Below are 13,993 nucleotides of genomic sequence, written 5' to 3' on the forward strand. Positions count from 1 at the left end.
TAGATGAAAAATCACTGCAAATTCACTGTGGATGCTGATGCTGGGAAAAACGCGCATCGCGTTAGGACAGATGGTGGCTTTATGCAGTGCCCTGCGTTGGAGAGAGAGGTTCACACTGCAGCGTGTGAGCACGCAATCACATTGTTTTCTCCAGGACTCTGAACCCATCCGTACTGGCCTACTTTTTGGATGCTAAGAAATAAAAACCAAACCAAACCACAAATTGTTTGTAGCATAAAGGTGCCAGCACCTCCTGTGCTTGGACTGAGAAGGATTCTCCCCCCCGACACCTCCCTGGCTCCCTGCAGGTCAGCACGAGGGCATTTCACCTGGCTCGCAGGCACTCAGAAAGATGCAAAATATGTCAGGCTAGTAGAAAGGCGAAATGGACACATATTTCATTCCTAAAAGGGAACAGAGAAGAGGGCTGCAGCGAAGATGGATAATAAAGAGGTCTAAAATGCTTCTGCCTAGTCCTGGCGCTCCCTTTTCCACCTATACAAGCGTCTTACAATGAGGTGGGAGGGAAGGAGGGAAGGCAAGGCAGCATGTCCACCCCACGGCAGGACCTGAACCCCGGCACAGTAATCAACATGCTCAGGGGACTCTGTCACCAGAGGAGAAAGAAAGGGAGAAGAAGAAATCAGAGGGGGGAAAAAAACTGCAGGGCTAATGGCAACTTTGAAGCAGGGAAGTGAAGAAAAGAGATGAGAAACATCACAGGAGAGAAATGACTAGCCGCAGACTAAATGTATTAAGGGAGCAGATTTATAGCCTAAGTGGCCATACAAGTCTCTTGAGGGTTTGATAGCAGAGTAAACCTGTCACAGATACAGACGGGCTCTGTAGCAAGGCAATCCGTGGGAAAAAGCCCGGCTAATCCACCCAGGCGGTCTCCTGCGTGATCCCCAGGATGCTCGCCAGGGCTGACCCACCACGGGGCACAGCACAGGAGTCACTGAGGGTCCTGCAAGAGGGCTCACGCCAGGAAAGCCACCTGGAGAAACACGAGGAGCAGATGCATGTGGTGCCACTTGCCAGCGGGGCTGCGTGCTCAACATGTATGTGAGCACGGCTGGATGCAGCAGCCAGAACTCATGCAGTGGGTGCCACTCAGTCCCACCCCAAACGCTTTCCTCTTCTTGCTGCTGGGGTTCGTGGCTGCTGCCCCTAACAGCAATGTGCCTGCCCGCAGCCACTACAAAACCATGTATTCAGCACGCCGCAGCTTGATTTGCACAAAGCCCAAGACTCAGAGCTCCCAGTAAATTCTTCATCCCCAAACCTACTGAAAACCCAGCAGGGGAACTCATCAGGCCGCCCGCCAGCCCTCGTCGCTCCCTGCAGCAAAGCAGTGGGACCGGCCGATATTCCCAGGTGGGTTTTCGGCCGGGCCATTTCCTCCCTCAGCACAATGCCTCGAGGTGCTGGCTGAAAGCCGGCATCTCAGGCATGGAAACCGATTCTCCGTGCTGTCTGCAGAGGTTTGGTCATGGGATATTGAAAGCTTGAATTCAAAACCCATCGAAGCTATTACAGCTATAAAGAGGGAAGGGGGGAGAGCTAGGGAGAAAGACACTGAGGTCTATTTCTGGCTGCGGAAGCGTAACAGGGAAGCAGCCTGAAATACCCTGAGAAGGGAATGCTGTCTCTGTCTGTATTGCCAAGCCGCTGGGGATGTGCTATTGCTCTTTGCAATGCTACCTCTAGCACCCCAAGCACGAATCGCATGCTGCTGTTCAATGACCCAAAATCGCAGAATTGGGAAGCGCTCAGTGTAATTGCACTAATTGCGCTCCTGCGCCGCGCCGTGCCTACTTAATAACCTGTGGAACTCACTGTTGCGTGGTAGTCGCAGAGCAAACACCAGCCCCTGTTTGTTTGTTTGTTTGTTTGAATGCTAACAGGAGAAATTTTCAAGATGTGACTTAAAAAAAAACAACCTCTACAAGCGACTAATTGGGAGATGAAAGAACCAGGGATGCTGGTAGTGGCAATTCGGAGTGTGAGCTAATTCAGTGCACGGTACGAAGCACAAGTTGAAAAATTAGGTGTAATGAAAAATGAGGTGTAATGCTGAAGGCCAGCCACAGAAGCTTGGGCCAGCCAGCTGCTGGGTTGAACCTCGCTTCCCCAAGAAAAAACAGCTCCGAAACCAGCACGAGCTTGCGGAAACGCAGCGGTAGTGGTAGCGCTTGCTAAGGCCATCAGAGCTCTCTGAATGGAGCCGCTTTCTCCAAAAAGCAACGGCGTAGTTCTCTCTGCAATAAAGATGTGGCACAGCCACATGCCACCTCATTCCAGCTCTGAGCAGCAGCCTCGCTGATAAACAGGCACAAATTCCTTAACGCTGTGTGTGTGTGTGTGTGTCTGCACTGATTTGCTCTCCATGGCACCTGTAAGGTGCACTTAATGGTGTGTGCTAGGCTGCGCTCTTGCAGCAGAAACAGGAGGAGAGAAATCCAGGCTCGTTCCCTTTTATTAGAGACATTTCAGTAGATGATTATTTAATAATATGGTAATGTCTAGGAACCAACCAAGAACAGTCTGTAATACACTAAGTGCTGGCAAAGCGCTGAGCAAGGAACAGCTCCTGTTTCACTGCCTGGAGCATCAGCAGGACCCTCAGCACCGCAAGGTTTCTGGCGCAGCAGGGAACTGAACCTTCATCTCTCAAATGCCAAGCGTGCCTCCTAATTGCCACCTCTGCCTTTGTCTGCCTTCCATTCAGTCCATAGGCGATGACGGGGCAGTTCATTTCCTTCATGAAATGTGGAAGCTTTCCCTCAGCAACCTCCACTGGACGCGGTGCAAGCAGCATTTATCTTCAAGATACAAGTCCTCCTGCGCACAAATAGTCCTATCTGATATCTGGACAGGGTAGGAAGCCTGCTTTGATGCCTCTCCTTTCTCTCGTTGTCCAGATGAAGGAAATGTGAGAACAGAGAGATAAAAATGCAACGAAGCAATAACCTTTGTAGTCATTCTGGGAGAAGAATAGGTGCTGCGGAACAGGCAGTTCTTCCAACACAGCTCAATAAAGCTGAGGGAACTGCTCCTTTTATCAGGAGTCACTCTGCACCCAGACACACACCCTTCCCTTCACTTCTGCTTTCTGCCCAGCACTGGGGCTGAGCCTCTGCAACCTCCACACGCTGCCAGGTGCTGCTGGGGACGAGCTCGTGAGAGCTGCCCGAGCTCTCAGAAATACAGGCATTTTGGGGGATGAACTCCCTGGGCCCCCAAGACGAACCCAGGACTTGTGCCGTCTCTCTTTTCCCTCGAGTTTCAGATTTACACACCTATTCCACGCCTGTATCACAACCTGGGATGGAAAGAAGACAAACAGCTCAACCCAAACCCTGCCCAGACAGTCTGAGGCTGGAGAAAGCTGACGACCAGGTCTGAGCTCACGCTGAGGCACAGAGACAAGGACTGATGGAACAAAAACTCCTCGCTTGCACATCGCTCGCACGCTGCTGTTCCTCCTCTGCTAGTAAATATGAATTTACGGAGGCTCCTACCGAATGTCACTTGTCTCTGAATGTCTCCTGCCAGCACTCAATCTCCTCTCTCTCACGGTTACGTAGGAGTGATGAACAAGGAGACACACTCATCTCTGTTCCAGCCCTACGGTGCATCGCAAGAGGGAAACAGATGGTTTAATATATTCTCTGTCTTCCTCTTTTCAATAAATCCTGGTGCTTGCAGAAATGTTAATCTGCCAGAGCCCCAGGGGGTAACTTTTTGCCGTGCCCAGATAAAGAGCTCCCATCCCGTATTTTCCACTATCCTCACGCTGTTCGTGTCCGTCAACCCTCCCCTAGAGAGACTGGTCCTGGGGTTGAGGAGAAGCATCAGCCCGCGCTAACATTTTTGTGTTTGGTCTCTGATGAAGCAGTCAGCAAGGACACCAGCCATCAGCCCTTATGCACAGCTCCCCCCTGACTGATGATAACCAGAAACGAGCAGCCCCTAATTGTAGCAGCGCGGCCAAACGCCACGCAGTCGGTCACAGCAAATGGCACGTGTGTTGATACAGCCAAATCCACAAAGCCACAGCGACAACAAAATCGCCGAACAGCCTGGTCACTGAATTACGTGGCAGCTATGAGACGAGCCTTCTGAGTTGCCACGTTGCTATTTCCCTAATACAGTCTGCTAGAGCATCTGGCAGGACGGGGTGCTTCGTGGCTAAGCATGCGATAAAACCGTGTGATTAGAGAGTTAGCTGCCTCGTGATAACAGGGCAGGGATTTGCAAAACGTTAAAGGAGGAGGGATGCTCTCCATAACGGAGCAAAATACAACCTAGATGAAGACTCCAGGCTGATAGACACACGGTTGTCCAGACCAGTAGAAAATCCCCACGTGGGACTTCACAGGTGTGTTGGAAGAAGGCCTTGCTCCTCTTCCTCCCTTCTCCTTTCTCCTCTCCTTTCTCCCATCTACGAATTAACCTTTACAAACCACTTCCAGCTTCTAATTACCGGGCAGCACGAAGGACCGGGTAATCACCATGTAGTAGTTACAGGAAACCTGCCAGGTAATTTGCTCGGTGCCGAAGCAAAAGGGATACTCCTCGGGTAATGGCCATGTGGGCGAAGGGGGACGCACAGAGGTTTGACACGGCTGGGTGACAGCTTGTTCAGAGGGAGCTGGGGGCACCCTGCGATCTCATGTTCATTCCCCACACATTACGAGGTGTCCCCAATGTCCTGCTCATTGCTCCCGGAGCTGGAGAGCGGGCTGCTTTCCTCCTGGAAAACAACCAAGCCAAAAGACGGCTCCTACCCCGCGGACACAGCTCCCTGCAGCCCGTGCTCGATAGGTCAGGCTGTCTCGCAGCCCTCCTGGCAGCCAGTGTGCTGTGAGCACGAGACCTTTTGGCTCCCGGCCGTCTCCGACCGCAGAGGAGTACCCTTTACCTGGTATTTCTCTCCTAACAGCTGCTGGATTTTGTTTTCACATTTTATTGAAGCAGTGTTTTGATCGCCGCCCCCCCTCCTTTCCCCGACCCTGCTAACCAAGCAGGTAGGCGGGGAGGACGCAGTCATTTGCAGTTATTTCTTATGCAGCTCTGGGACAGCTCTGACCTTTTTCTGTTTGTTTACAGTCTGTTTGCATGTGTCCAGCCCCACGCATTCCCTTGCACCTCACACACACACATTACAGTCGCAATTTTGGCCTCGCTCTGCAGCCCCCTGCCACATAAAGCTGAGCACGTCCTTGGTATCAGGAGCAGTTTTGTAAACCTGGGCTGCCTGGACAGGACACTGCTCTTGCTCTCAGATGGAAATGGGTTTGAATCTTCTTCTAATCCTCTCCATTTTCTCCAGTTCACATGCTCATACAACTTCCAGACTCTGTTGCATCTATCGTAAGCTAAACCCAAATCTCAGACACTCAGCTCCCTTAAATTTGGGGCAGCTCCGTGCCTTTATCTGCTCCTAACAGCCCTGCTTCACGGCGTTCCCAGAAGAGAGATGCTCGTGTCAGATCTCCACGGCAGACCCGCCCTGGGAGAACTCCAAACTAGCCGTGGACAGATTACTCATTATATACAGTTTATTTAGCAGATTCTGTCCTTTTTGTTCCCCTGCTGATAGATGGTCTGTGAACAAATTTTTATGCATTTATTATTGTTTATTATTTATTTATGCAAAATTGTTCAATGAATATTTTACATGAGCAAATTTCAGCCTGGGTGTTTGTAACGAGCTCTCATTCGATTAGAGGATGCTGAATATTCATGATGTCTAATTGGCCATCTCAGTCACATGGCATTTTCTTCTCCTGTCCCCTCTTTTAGGACGACTCAACTTTTATTAACTACTTCTGCCCCAAGGAAATTTCCTCTCTGTACTGAAAGGAGCAGACTGACTGAATTAAAGCCGCCTTGCCGAGACACAAATCGTTGCAAACAGCAGCGCCATCCACCAAACACATAAGACAATAAATTAGTTTCACACCGTAATGCAAGTTAAGTGGATGATCCTATCTCTGCTAAACAGCTAAAACAACTCAGGGATGGAGATCAGTCAGCACTGGAACAGCTATCCCCTGCACGAGTAGAGTTATAACACGTGCCTTCAACCAGGATTCACGCTGTCTTCTCAGTTCCTACCCAAAAGGACTGCTATCAATACCAATAGATCAGCCAAGAGAGTCCAGGCAAGTCGCAAAGATTGGCTGCTTCTCACAGAGATGGGCTTGATTTGCTATTTCCCATTCCTCCCAAGTAGACTGACACGGGAGGGCAGCCCCAGGTTCTTCTTTCCCACATCTATTCCCAAATTCATGCGTCCTTTTCCAACAGTGCCAACAATGACAACAGATGAGCTGCTCTTTCCCCTATACGCTCCAGCAGCCACGTTCAGCTTTAGCTAAACTCACATCCATGGTAAAATATCATGTGCTGATCAGAAGTGGTTGAAAATAAGCCAAACATCACAAATCGTATCCAGTAAAAGAAATGGCTCCGAGGCGATGTATCTACGGCATCTATGGCAGAACTTTGCAGAGATTTTGTAAGCCAGTTTTAGTACCAGAATAAATAAATGAACAACAACAATAATAAAAACAACACCACAGCACTCCATCCAGGGCCATGGATGCCTTTTTTTCTCTGCAGAGTTAAATAGACAAGCAATACACCATGCTCACATACATGAAGTTAGGCTGTTAATGCCTGGGCTGGGTGTCTTTGCATATTACCAGCTATTTGTGGATGCCCTAGGGCTAAACTGGGTCATGTATAATAACACAGAAGGCAGCTGTTGAGGTAGACCACTTTCCTAGGGGTCGATAAGGACTTCTGAAGCCTGAATTATCCTGTCTCGTTGAGGACATCAAGTGAAAACTTCAGATAAACTGCTTCCTAACTGTAGCTATCTCACTCCGCCAACTATAAAGAGACTGCAGCCAATATCATTATAGGCATTTGTGCTGCGAGTTGTAGATAATCAGCAATAGGCAATGCCTCTCCTTCTGAATAGGAAGCAGAAATTATACAGCTGCTTCGTACTCGGGAGAAGGCACAGCAGAAGGAAGCTGTGTTAGAGCAGCAAAGATTGTGGTGAAGCCTCACACCAGCATTCCATTCACTTGGAAATAGGCACAGCCCACGCTTGCCATCATTGCTCCACCATTTGGGATGTGGACATAATGCAGGCTTCTGCCCTCTGCCTGGAGCAATGCTTTCCCTTGATTCTTCCTCCATACCTGCAAGGAGGGAGCCTGCTTCTTCTCTTGCTCACACATCAGTAGGAATCGCACGCAAGCACCTGCAGAGCTGCACCCGATGGAAAAAGCATCGCGTCTGTGGCTTGTGGTGGCCTCCAGAGCTGCTGCTGCGCTCTAAAAGCAAGCTCCAGCTCAGCTGCTGCTTTACTGTGGGGATATGAATCAAACTCCTTTTGGTTGAACGTGCAATCGAATGCGGGCGCACAGACAATAAAATACACCAACACTCTTTCTTCAATCAAGGAAATTACATGATATTAATGCAAGCTAGCTTGGGGTTGCCTCTACCTGTGTAAAAGTCAGGAAATTTAAAAAATGATGGTTCCCACAGCAACCTTAACTCACCCATGTTGCAGATATCTAATAAGGCAGAGTTAACAGCATACACATGAATATAAAATACTACTCAAGCAAATCTCAGCCATCAGATTGCATTAATATTGATTTGTTTCATTTAATAATAGATTGTCCCATCATTGCTTTCAAGAGAGCTTTTTATGAAACTATTTTTTTTAAGAAAAGATTTGAAAAAAAAAGAAAAACCAAACATATTTTATTCACGTTTCGTATTTTAGAGAACCGACATTGTTTCTTCATAGGAGGAAACTGACAAGCAGGCAGGTAGAATCCAGCCCCGGCTTTTACAATATTACAGGAATTTCAGCTCTGGAGTTTTTAATTAAAAATGTGAAACCTAAGTGTGCTGACAGCCAGAAGGGACACGAACAATTTTACAGAAAAGGAACGGAACTAGGAGATATCAGAGTCCTCCTTCACTCCCTCTGTTCCCCTGATTTCTACCCTGTGCTGGAGGTTGCCATCTTTACTGATGGGCACAGATATAGTTCAGTCAGCAGTACCCTGGACTCATCCCCAGTGTAGCAGGACCACCAAACCACAGAATCCTAAAAGAAATAAGGTTAAAATGAACTTCAGGATGACACCTGATCCATTCAAAACTGGGCTAGTTGGCTAGTTAGTTCAGGTTGCTCAAGGTGTGCTGGGCTGTACTGGAAATGTTTTTTGGTACAGACATGTGAAGATCAGCTGCAAGGTGCCCTGCAAGATGTGACTAAAATGGAATAGCAAAACCCGATCCTAAATACTTGGCGATGTTGGAGGTCTGGACCTCAGTTATGATATAACCTGAGAACCTCATCAGCTATACATCATCACCTGCCAGAATTTGGATGCCTGTGACCAGATCTCACCACGCTCCACAGCAGCACCGAGTTCTTCAAAGACGCCCTCGGGCAGAGAGAGAAACGAATGAGCTCCAGGAATTCAGCCGGCTCCTCCGGCTTCATTCACTCAAGGAAAGAAAAAAAAAATTAACCTCCTTTTTCTTCCCTAGCCCCAGACACCTGACTCAGAAATGAATCATCAGAAAGACGAGCCCAACAACATCCTAGACTGTATGTCTCATTTTGCCTTTTTTTTTCCTAAGGAGATAAATAACCCCCTTAATTTCAGTCCAAAATCCTTGCAAGACAAGCTCCCCCGGCCTCAACTTTGGAGCTCCTGGGTTTAAATGAACTCGCCCAGCTGCTGAGTCCCCTGCCTGGCTGCAGGCACTATCGGGTCCATCGGAGGAGCGTGGCTGCTCACGAGGCAGCTCTCATTAGCGACTGGCAGGGACTCGGCTGCACAGGCTTTGATAAGCCCAGCTCCACTCTCGCAAGCACGCCACCAAGCAATTAAAACAGCAAAGGGCTCTTTTTTTTTTTTTTTTTTTTTTCCCCCACCATCCTTTTTCTTCCTCCTCCCAAGCTGAATAAAAATGATTTGATAAATTATTCTTTTCAGTGCTAAATGCTCAGGCAAAGGAGGAAAAAAAAATGACACGAGGGAGGGAAGTCGCTCCTGAGGACCCATTAGCCTGTATCCCCAGCTCGCTGGCCATCAGGACAGGTTCTGGCTTTTGGGGTGGGCGATTGCCACAGCCATGCTCCCTGGCATCCATCTTCTGCTGCTCTCGGGGCTGCTGGGAGCACATGAAATGGTTGGGGCAGGGGTTTAGGACAGCCTCAGCCTTGTTTTATGCTTTCTTTACCTGCACATGGCACCCTACGTGTTACCTCTACAGAAAATGCAGACACAGCCCAGTGCCACGTTCCTCAGCACCACTTACACATAGGAAGCTCTTAGGAGGCAGGTGAGAGATTTTGGAGGCTCTCTCCTGTGCTGCCATTGCCACCAGCCCAGGAGCCAGAGCTGCACGCTCCAAACAGCCCTGGGGTTTTTGCTCCCTGCCCGCAGTGTAGCAGCACCTCTGTGCTTTTCCAGGGCTCTCACACACCGCCACGATCCCTGGTTTACATGGAAAAACGTGGGCAGCTCGGGTCCCACCTCGATGAGGCTACGTGATGCGCCGAAGTGAACTGCTGCCTGGTTAACGAGGAGCTAGCGGGAGACCTCCCGCAGGAAGCAAAAACAAAGATGGGACTCGGGGATTCGGGAAAGAAGAAGGGGTTGGCATAGCAATAACACAGCTCACAGCCAGAGACCTGCTCCTGCAAACTGGGCTCGGCGCTCACAGGAGGCAGTGCTCGGCGGCTGGGGACTGAGCAGGGAGATTTGATCGAGACCACACCACCCAAAATAGACACACAAACAGCAGCCAGCACCTCAGCTCTGTCTGTGTTTTCCAAATGCATACAGAAAATGACTTCTATTAAACGAGTGCTCGAATTTAAAGCTGCTCAGCAAACAAGGAGCGTCAGCGGGATCGGCCTGTCACCTCTCAGACTCGCTCCTTACTTCATCTCTCACCATAATCCGGTTTGGGGGCCAGGGGTTTCCAATACATTTTCTTATTAGTCATTTTCTGCCATTTCCCCTGTCGTTAACAACCGTGGTTTATGGTGAGAAACAGAGATGCAGAAAAGAGGGTGTTTGCAAAAACAGCAACAAAAATACCGCACACGCAGCTATCAAGTTGGCAGCACAAACCCACAACCATCCAAAATAAAAGCACTGCAGAATTCTGCCCCTTTTTCCCCATGCCACAAAACAACTTTGCTGAGGAAGCAAAGGTTAACGTGCCAGATGCCCTGGACAACGTGTCCAGAGAAGAATTCTCTCTCTCTGTCACCTACAGAAACGCCCACGGTTCATCCACACCTTCGATTTAGGAAGGCCCTTTTGGAGAAGGGGAAGCATGTCAGAAGATCGTGGAAGTTCAGAGGGAGAGAAGCTGGGAGTTTCCTGGCAGCTGCAGGTGGCTGCTGCTGTGATGATGCATGATAAAGAGGCATGGAGAGGGAGGCGGAGGGTGCAGAGGACACAGTGCAGTTTCCAGGGGATCATCCATCACCAGTGGCTCTGCCTTCTCCTCTTCGTGCCAACAGGTGATGGAGCCTCATCCATAAAACATTTCCTGGGTGTCACTACCTGGAAGACGCATTGGAGGGTTACACTCACTCTGCATAAGAAATAACTTTCCAGATGAAGGAGAGAGCTGCCACTTCCCAGCTCCCTGTGCTCTCCTCCTCCCCACCCGCCCCTGCGTGCTGCACCCAGAAATCATCCGTCTCTCTCCATCAGCATCTCCTCTTCCCACCAGCAAAGGCCTCAGATGTGCACCTTCAGTAAAACACAGCAACAGCACGACTTCTCTGTTTAGCTGAGGTGAGCCAGGGCCACAAGATCTCAGCAGGTTCTCCTACCCCAAATAATTCAAACAGGAAGATTTGTGAGGGGAAAAAAATAAATAAATAAAGCGTGCTCCGGCAGGGCAAAGCCAGTAATTGGGTGATTTGCATTTACACTCACAAACAAAATAATGGCTGGGTGATTCCTTAAGTACTTTGGATTTCGGATCTGAAATATGACTCAGGTTACAGCTGATGGGGATCAGCGGGTTTTGCCGCAATGTTCTGGAAGCGAGTGATGGCTTTGACGAACCGCTGCACGCATCAGCGAGGCTGGCAGCCTCCAGGAACAAGAATTAAGCCCTGAAACAGCAGGGAGAGGGCAGGGGGCTGCAGGGGGGCACCGGCAGAGCTGCTGTGGGCAGCCCAAGACTGGGAGAAGCAGGGGGAGCGTGGGGCAGGAGGCTGGGTGTAAGAAATGACGTGCGGCAACTGCTTGCAGCCAGCTCCATCGCTCCCTATTTTTCACTAGAATTACCATTCAACCGTTCTTAATACCAACTCCTGTGCCATTTACTGCCTGACTTACCAAACCCAACGCGCTTCTGCTCCCGTGCTCCTACATAAGCAAATTGATGGTTCAGGCTGCCAGCCTCAGCTGTCAGCCACCCAAGTGTTTCTGGAAGCGCACTGCCTTTGGTGCTAGACACTTGTCTCCCGCATGAGCTGGAGTATCTGGGGAGTAGGTGAGCCTCACCTGCCACTAAATACTTCTAAGAAACAAAGCGGCTGTAGAGTTGGGGTGGGCGTAAGTCTTGGAGATGGATATATGCTGAGAAGACTGCCTGTTTTGGAGGATTACACAGCATAAAGCCGTAGGAAGATAAGGACACAGAAGGGAATGGGGATTGGAGAGGAAAAACAAAGGAGGAAGGAGATCTGGAGACAGCAAAGTACGAGAGCAAGGCAGAGGAGACAACCTGCAAAAGAAAAGCAGCTGGAATCGCCGAACAAAGCAATGGGAGAAGGGAAGGAGAGCTCTGTGGAGAGCCACTGAGCACAACACCCCACCTTCAATCCCCTCCAGAGGAATAAATGCTGACCCTACTTCTTTCCCTGCTTGTCAGGGGCTGTTTGCCTGAACAAGACCAGCCCAGGAGCCCTCTCCCGCTCTCTGAGCATTAATATATTCATTTCATTATTCAATTATTTAAAGCATTTCTGATGTTCCATCTATTTCACGGAGACGGAGGTGGGGTGGGGGCTGCTCCCTCTCTCCACAAACCCTCGCGGTGGGGTGCGCGGTGCCCCTCAGCAGTCCCTCCTCTGGCGGGCTGGCTCCTCGCCCTGGCTCCAACACCAAATAATCCCTCACCTGCACCTCAGACATGGTGTTTAAAGGCAGCCTGGTGAGTTATCACCACCACCACAGCGGCCCCTGCGAGGGGCAGAGGGTGAGAGCTCTCCCTGGCGCCGCAGGAGACGGATGGACTGGGTGTTGGAGGGAAGGAGACGCACACAAAGGCGCTCTCCTGTCAAGCTCTGCTGGCCCCTGCAGGCAAAGCTGCCTCCGTGCTGTGCGAAATGTGAGGCTGCGGGTTAGACAGAGAGGCTTCTCCTCTCCATTTGTCTCCCCGCTTTGGAGGGGCTAATTAGCTTGTTAGTCATGGTGTCTCTCTCAGGCTTGCAAACCGCCATAAATCTCCTTCTCTCGCTCCCCGTTCCGGGGGAGCATTAATTCAGATCCTTGGATGGGAGACCTCCAAAGACAACCTCAGGTGCTGAAGGCAGCAGGGTTCATGAGTGAGCGCCTGTCATTCCTCCTGCAACATCATCAGTCCCCACGTCCCAGCGTGACGCTGACAGGGGCCACCTGTAACGCAGAGCTCTCGGCCATCTGCGCTCACAGCGGAGCGGCTGGCACCTCGGGTAGCACCTTGGGTACAGACCCTGCCCCACAACCTGCGCTGCTAGGATCACCTACAGCACAGCTGGAAGACCCCTGATGAAGTGCCTTGGTAAGGGGCATCAAGGAACAGCAAATTCGGCTGCCTCGAGCAGTGCCATCAATGCGAGGCTTGCCTAGGGCTTCCTGCTGCTCGTCACCAGACCTGGCGGATGGATCCCACTCCAAAATCCTCCTTTGAGACAGAGAGCTGGGCGAAGATTTTGCAGGGCACCAGGCAGGTATTTTTAGTTCAGCTTGGCTATTTTCTCTGCAAGAAAGAGTTAGCAGTTTGACAAGGATTTCGCTGCACCTTTATTAGCAATCCTTATTGTGTTCAACTCTTAGGGGAGAGCTCCCCTCGCTGCAGTTTCGTTCAGGCAATTCTGCCAGTAATCTGCATGGTTCCCAACACTCCAGCGTCACGGCAGATAAGGGAAGAGCACCTGGGGAATCTCGCCCTCTGCTCTGCCGTGAAGATTTCCTGCCGCGCATCCTCAGACTTTTGTCCAATTCCGTGATAAATGTTCTCAAATGATGGAGTGTGCCACCCTTCCCTTTATAGGAAGGGCTCCTGAGCCAAGAACAACTCGCTGACACAAAGTGAGGCTGGATAATCAGCCCCATTTGCATTCTTTCCCTCCTGATGCTAGCTAAAGCTGGGTAAACAATTCTGAATGAATCATTTATTAGCTTAATTCTGCCTCCTCCAATTCATGAACTGTCCACTAGTGCTTCCCAGCTTCCTCCAGCCTCTTTTCCCTTCAGAATCATTTGGGTACGAACATAACAAAATCCACTGAAGTCAGCAGGATGATTTCTTTGCAGAAAAAGTAAGCTTGTGCTGGAAAGCTTTTGCTGAACAGAACTTGTCTTGATGGATCTTGTTGCCTTTTCTTTACAAGCCATCTTTTATATTTGACTTACTTGTTAGCAGCGCGTTGGGATTTTGCAGCTATTTTTCTCGACTGACTGCAAGGGTCGTGTGGTAGCTTTGCATATTCTTGAATGGACGCAAACAGCTCCCTGAGCATTTAACTTCCCAGGAAACCAGCAAAATTCACCATGTGTTTCCTTGGTGCCATGTTGCCAATACCACAGTCCAAAAATAAAAATAAAATTAAAAGAAAAATCAGGAGTCAGGCCCTCAAAGCTAAAAATCACAGGATTTTGCTTTTTTCCAAGTAACAAATGTTGGGTTACTTCCATTA

The 13,993-nt window shown here is 49.8% G+C and overlaps 1 protein-coding gene and 1 long non-coding RNA gene across 3 annotated transcripts in view; both read right to left on the reverse strand.

Annotated features, from left to right (window-relative positions):
* The window catches only part of LSAMP (limbic system associated membrane protein), an 878,636-nt gene that overhangs the window by 339,385 nt on the left and 525,258 nt on the right, over nt 1–13,993 (reverse strand). The window lies entirely within an intron of this gene.
* Nucleotides 3,275–13,993, reverse strand: part of LOC137863982 (uncharacterized) — a 55,667-nt gene continuing 44,948 nt past the window's right edge. Inside the window, exon 2 of one of the 2 annotated variants that reach the window (XR_011101247.1) lies at nt 3,275–3,630. This is a non-coding gene — a long non-coding RNA (uncharacterized lncRNA). Of the gene's footprint in view, nt 3,631–10,168; nt 10,638–13,993 lie in introns of those variants that run through there. The other variant, XR_011101246.1, reaches the window with a different exon arrangement.

The sequence above is a fragment of the Anas acuta genome, chromosome 1, assembly GCF_963932015.1.
Source record: "Anas acuta chromosome 1, bAnaAcu1.1, whole genome shotgun sequence".
NCBI lineage: Eukaryota > Metazoa > Chordata > Aves > Anseriformes > Anatidae > Anas > Anas acuta.